Source organism: Lolium rigidum, chromosome 5 (assembly GCF_022539505.1).
Source record: "Lolium rigidum isolate FL_2022 chromosome 5, APGP_CSIRO_Lrig_0.1, whole genome shotgun sequence".
In the NCBI taxonomy this organism is placed as follows: Eukaryota; Viridiplantae; Streptophyta; class Magnoliopsida; order Poales; family Poaceae; genus Lolium; species Lolium rigidum.
This window is the reverse complement of record NC_061512.1, coordinates 265,124,178-265,131,072: the sequence shown is the minus strand read 5'-3', so window position 1 is coordinate 265,131,072 and position 6,895 is coordinate 265,124,178. Positions and strand designations below refer to the sequence as shown.

Sequence of the window (6,895 nt, the reverse complement as noted above, 5' to 3'; positions counted from 1 at the left end):
CCCGTGTCCATGTGCCAGTCGCCGCCGCCGGCGTAGGCGGTCGGTGTCGGAGCAGCGTGCAGCGCGGCGAGGAGGGCCGGATCCCAGGGCGCAGGCGGCATCGGGGGCAGCGGTGGCAGCCCGCCTGGCTGCGACGGATGCCCTGCCATGTAGGACCCGTAGGGCGGCATGTACGGCTGCGGCGCGGCGAAGTACGCCTGGTGGGAGGGTGGCCGCGGGCCGAGGACGCCGGGGGCAGGCGCGCGGGGGACCGGCATGGTGTAGGCATGCACGACGCCGGTCCAGGGGTTCTGCCCGGCGTACCAGGGGGCCGGCTGGAAGACCTGCTGCGGACGGGCAGCGCCGCCCATGGGCTGTTGCTGCGCCTGGGGCTGCTGCTGCTGCTGGCGGCCGCCGCGACGACCCCCGCGGCGACGGTTGTTGTTGTTGGCGGGTGGGGCCGGTGGCGGTGGGGGCGGCACCGGCTGGTAGACCGGCGGGTGGGGGAAGCCGGGCGGAGGAGGGCGAGCGACGGGGGGCGCAGTGTCCGGCGCGGGTGCCGGTGGCGAGGGCGGTGTGCGTCGCGCGGGACCGCACCATCCGCAGCCGACGCTCCTCAAGCTTGAGGTACGCCACGACCTTGGGGAAGGTGGGGTCCGGGAGCAGGGTGAGGTTGGAGGCGGCGTTCCCGTAGTCCTCGTGCAGGCCGGCGGTGAAGGTGGTGATGAGCAGCTCGTCGCCGATGGGCTCGCCGAGATCGCGAAGCTCGTCCGCAATCTTCTTGAGGCGCATGCAGTAGTCGTCGATGGAGGAGTCGAGCTGGTGGCACCCGTAGAACTCGCCATGAAGGAGGACCTTGCGCCGGAGCTTGTTGTCGGTGAAGAGACCGTTGAGCTTGAGCCAGACGGCGCGGGCGTCGTCCTCGTCGGCCACCACCGTGTGGAAGAGGTCGGTGGAGATGGTGAGGTAGAACCAACGGATGATGGTGGCGCGATGATCATCCACTCCTCGTCGTTGACCATGAGACGGGAGTCCACGGAGCCGTCGACGTGGCTGTGAAGAAGAAACTCGCGAAAAATGAGAGAGAAGTACCGCTTCCAAGGAGAGTAGGACGCGGAGGTCTGACTGAGGGTTACCGGGACGCGATCGGCGATATTGAGGTCGCGGATGAGAGCCATGTCCGGGCCAGCAAAGGGGTTGCTGCCGGAGGAGAGAGAGGAGGCCGGGGACTCCATGGCGGCGTCGAGGGAGAGTGGCGCGCGGTGGGGCGGCGGCTCGAGGGTAGGCGGCGGCGGCGGCTCAGAGGAGAGGGCGGCGGCGGCTCGATGAGGCAGCGGCGGCGGCGGCGCAGGGGGAGCGCGGCGGCGGCGGCTAGGTTAGGAGTCGTGGGAGGAATCTGATACCATGTAGAAGGCTAGGGTTTTGGGTGCAAGCGGAATGCATTGATCGGTGCACCTTGGCACGTATATATAATACACGATGTGGGCCTCTACCTCAACTATACAAGGAAATTAGGAGGTGGGCCGGTTACATAACGCACACATATACAATATATTCAACATAGAGCAACCTGATCCTCTCTCGAAATCCCTGACAATAAATACATAAATAATAAGAATAACTAGTGGTGCATACTTTTTAGAGATTGTACAAACACACATTTGGAAGTTTTTTAAAATCTTGAACACATAGGTCTCGAGTCAAAATTTTGTAAGCAATTCTAGCATTATTGTTCACAAACTCGGCCCATATGTCAATTTTTTCCTAATTAACTTCCACCTTTATTCATTCATCATTACCTAAAATGTTTACAGGAAAAAATAACCCATCAGGTGGGTGAGGTAGCCAGATATGGTCCTACATCTATCGAAGTAGCGTAGCACAGGTTTGAGTTCCGGCTCTCATGCGAGAAAGCGACTCCGCCCGCAAAGCTCACAGCCGTCTTGATGACCATTCGGATACGAATGAACGCGCCCATGTTTCTCCCCTCCAGGCCATGCACCACCTCCATAAGCTAGTATTTTTCCATTTGGGTGATTGTGTACATTATGTCACATACACCTGTGTTTAGAAAAATAACTCAGATTACTTTCAGACTTCGGTGGTTGTATGCAACATTGCCACTAGGACACTACGAGTGACCTCCTCGGTGTAACATGAAACAGTTAGTGATGTAAAGTTATTTTTAGCGACGTTGCTAGGACCAGTGTTGTGATGTCAATACTTCACAATGACTTAAACATGTAGAGATTTATGTCTAAATTATGGATAGTTTGAGCGTCTTTTGGCCAAGCTGTGATGTCAGTTGACATCAAAGCATTGTGTGTAGCACCATCAAAGAATAGAAAATGCTGCGTCTGTTGAACCTAAAAATATTGAAGGAGGCCCTTTACTGTTGATGAAACACCAAGGAAGGTGCTTTCAGATTGGCAAGCAGATATTAAAAATGGCCAGGACGAAGAAGTCAGGTTCACTACTTCAGGCTGGAAAGGGAGTGCCATGGAAAATGATACTACCTCCGTTTCAAGGAATAAGGCGCCCTCGTTTTACGAGCTTTTTGTTTGACCAAGAATTACTTCAAATAGATAAAGATTGTTTATATGAAATTAATACCATTAAATAGTTCTTTTCAATACGAATCCAACGATACTAATTACATATAATATAATCAAGATTTTGTTGCTCAATTTTTATGGTCAAAGTTCGTCTTGGGATGCGCGTGCGCCTTATTCCTTGAAACGGAGGTAGTAGAGATGAAGATGTGAGTATTTCCTTGGCATGGTACTTTCTTTAATTAAAATAATAATATATATAAGACTGATTCTTTTGAGCTTTTTTAGGGTTAGAGGCTAAAGCCTCGTAGTGGGCATCATTGTCAGCCAGTGTACATTAGTCATCACACTGTCATGCTGACAGTTAAAGTGGTACCAGTAAATATAATACTCCTACATGATTTGTTTGACCCGAGTCAAGGTAGAATGTAGATTTTTCCCTGCTCTATACGATACAACCTTGTACCAGCATGTGTATTCTACACACCATCGTATATATTAAACATCCTTTGCTGGTTTACAGGTTGAATTCAACTCGGGTGAAGATGTTCCTCGGTTAGGCGCACAGGAAGCATTCTGGTTGCTTCAGAAACATAATATTGTCATTTAAGTGCCACATGAAAGTCAATCAACATCGCACATGCCTCATTACGATTGGTGATCACCACTAATCACAAGATGACAACTAATTACACCCTTATTTATTCTTCAGAGTAGCCATATGTTTTTTTTTTCACTTACGTTCTTCCTGAGCCTTGACACGCGTGTTAGGGAGACATCCTCCCGTGCGGCTAACCAAGATTAGTTAGGGATATTTCTTGTGTAACAATACTTGTAATCTTGACTTGTACCTCAAGTCCTTGTGCATCTGAAGGTGTATATGATGCCCCCCATAGGGGGCCTCACAACGATTAGAGTATCTCAGCCATCGGATCTTTACATCAGTGCATCTCAGCTGTCCATTTTTTTCACCGCGTCCATATAAAAGGAACACCCACGGTGAAAACCCTAGAGGCACACTCACCCAATCCCAGCCGCCGCGCCCAACCCCTTCGCGAGTCTCCTTCCAATCCCCATGTGTGCTCCTCTCCCGTTCCCGGCGGCGCTGCTCCACCTCCCTGGCCGCCACCCACCTTCTCCTCCTCCCAAGCCCCGTGTCCCCACCTCGTCGGCCGGCCTCCTCCATGGAGCTCGAGCTCTGGAGACCCGAGGCGGGGTGAGCATGGAGTAGCAGCAGCGGTGGAGGCCCTCATGGTCGTCTCCAATGAGGCGGAGGAGGAAGCCTATCCTCACAGCTGCCGCCTCTGGCCTTCTCCTCCCTTTCCCCTGTGCCTGCAGCGCCGCCGTCGAGCCTCGGCTCCTCCACGCGCACCCTCCTCTGTCACCATGCTTGCCAGGCCTGCTCCTCAGCCAATTTCCCGAGCACTGCGCGGGAAGGGCAGGTGCACCGGAGGCGTCGATTTCGTGCCCGTGGAGAGGGCGACGCCGCGACGGGATGGGGAGATGATCGTCCGCCTCTCGAACTTCTCCACCCAGCCGATGGCTGCCTTGGAACCCACTCCTTGGTCACCTCCGAGCTCTCCCATCAGGACCCATAGAGGCCTGCAGCGGAAGTTGCCAGCCACGTCCAGCCTCACATGCAACTAAGGTGCCCAGGATCTTTTCTTCCTCATGGTTTTCCACCTCCTTCTCTTTCTCCTCCCCCCTCTCTTTATTTAGTCCCTCCAAATCTTATGTATGTGCAGATTCTATGTATTATGCCTACAAGGTGTTCGAAAAAATTCCAAGCAGGTTGTTCTCAAATTTCCATGCGAATTCCAAGCATGTTGTTCTCAAAATTTTGTTTCATAATCAAAAGAATCAAAACCGAATATTTTAGTTTCACAATCTTAAACTGCAAATACTCATTCATTTTAGGCTCAAGAATTTTTAGCTATATCTGATTTCTTTTTTTGCTTCAGGTTTCAATGTTCTGTACTAATAAGAATGAGGTAAGATGAGACGAGTATTTTAGTTTTGATGGAGAGATGGAAATTCCTGCCTTCTCAGTTTTCAAGGACAAAGGTGAGACATGTGTTTTATTTTTCAAACTGAAGCACAAAATGTGTCTCTTTGGTTATATTTCCATGTATTGCCGCATATTTTAGTCTCTTCTGGTTTGAAAACTGCAAAATGAAAATGATAAATTTACTGTTTGATGTTTAAGTTTATTGGGACCTGTAATTTCTGAGCTGGTTTGTGTTTAGTCGGCATTAACTTTCATTATGCTTACATGGTTACTGATTTTTGAATTGTTCGGCATTTTTTAGATCAAATGATTACCTGTTTCCGACCTCCCATCCAGAGAGCAATCAGAGGGAAAGCTTGAAGGCGCTTTAGGTTATATGAACGATGATTCATATGGTCAAGTGTATGTTCAGAGGTATTTAAGTCTATTTAGATATTTGATAATATTTTAGATTGATCTTTGGGTGCTTCTTTTCTCTTATTGTATAGATCACTTTAGTTTCACAATTTCTCTTGTCAATCCAATAATTGCCTACTACTATTTCCTGCTGCACTCTATAGGCAAAATCTGGTCTAAATCATTCAAACTGAGTTTTGGCGAGGATAGGCTTCTTCTGCTGTTTTAGATACAACATTTATAAACAGTGCTACATGAACTGAGCACCTACTGTAAAAGCGACACAAGCAGAGAATTACTACTTCTGTAGACTAATCATTTTTTTACCTACCGATAACTACTGCTTGCTTACATGAAGCTATAACGATGTGTGTTTGCTCCCAAGACAGACAAGAGAAACTAGCTCTTGAGATTTTATACAGCTTGTGGTCTCCATGAATTATGATTACTCTTTGTGAACTCTCTGTTAACTCCTTGGTAGCAACTCTCCTGTTTTCAGATCTACTTGCCCATAGGATGTTCTTTAAGATGAATACTTTGTATCGACTGATTGCCGTGTTACAAACAGAATGTACATGTTTTGTTTATTTGAAGAGCACTTGATGTACAGCCTGTGATGTGTTCATTTGCCCCTCCTCATCAACTGGTAATTCTTCTATGTATCCGGTATGCTTGCTTATCATCCGTTTCTATAGATATTTAGAACAATGTTTTACAGATCGGTTACTGGTGATTTCCATAGAGGAAGGAGGATTCCACAGCCATCCATCGGCAGTGGGAGGCAGAAGAAAGCAAGTTGGAGGCGAACACCAAGAGGCATACAAGAGGGCGACCATCGCAGGAGCACATCATAGCTTAGACCATCATCACAAGAACTGGAGTTCGGAACCCTGAAGCAAACTAGGTAAATGTTCTTTGAATAGAAGTGTTAAAATGCTTGTTTGTGTGATGTCTAATGTGTGGGTGAGAGAAAAGGGAGCAGACTTTGAATGGGAAGGAAAATTATCTGCCCATTTTCTATTTTCCTTGGGTATCCAAGGATCGCTTCACTATTTTCTCAGTTTTTAGTTTTTTTATGCTCATACAGCTTACACACAATCTTCAGTTCAGTTTTATCACAAACAGGGAAGATTCAGTTGGTCCTATTGGGTGTCATGGATGTCTTGCATCTCAAATTTATAGTTAAGAGAAAATCACGAGTTTCTCAGATTTTAGGCCACCCTGTACTTATTCAGGAAGGAGATTTTAAAAGAAAATAAATGCTAGGTTATATGCTCATAGGTAGATGAGTAGTACGGGAAGAAAAGCTTGGCTAGTGCATTTATAGAATGACATAATTTGAATCGTGAACACATGAAGTAAGATTCTGAACTTTTATTTATGCCAACTAGAAAATCCAATGCACAACAGCACAAGCTGTACAAATATATATTTAGTACAGCTTTATGTCAGAATGGATGAATAACTCTGCAAGCTTGAATCATTTGCACATGAACTGAAATTTGAGAAGTAGCACTACATATGTTCTGCTGCAAATCCTATAGCATCTGAAAATAAATGCTAAATTCTGAAAGCTACACAATTAGAGAACTACTATTTATGTAGACTAATCATTTTTTTACCTATCGATAGCTACCACTTGCTTACACGAAGCTACAACGATGTGTGTTTACTCTGAAGACAGAGACAAGAGAAGCTCTTGATATTGTATACAGCTTGGGTGCTCCATGAATTCTGATTACAAACCAGACAGAAGGTAAAAGGGAACAAGCATGCTTGCGTCATTTTGTTAACTCTTTGCTAGCAACTCTCCCATTTTAGATCTATTTCCCCATAGGATGCTCTTTAAGATGAATACTTCTTATCGACTTAACCATATAACTTTGTCAAGTAGGTTTACTGTAATAACTTTAGAATAATTTCTGGTTGTCCCATCTTTACCTGTCAGGAGCCAGGATGA

General features: G+C 47.2%; 1 long non-coding RNA gene across 1 annotated transcript; it reads left to right on the top strand.

Annotated features, from left to right (window-relative positions):
• The first annotated feature begins 4,056 nt into the window (after positions 1 to 4,056).
• On the top strand, positions 4,057 to 6,895 carry LOC124658301. The gene is made up of 6 exons (XR_006989117.1): positions 4,057 to 4,205; positions 4,493 to 4,595; positions 4,841 to 4,953; positions 5,435 to 5,581; positions 5,654 to 5,839; positions 6,568 to 6,895. It is a non-coding gene; the product is annotated as an uncharacterized LOC124658301 (long non-coding RNA).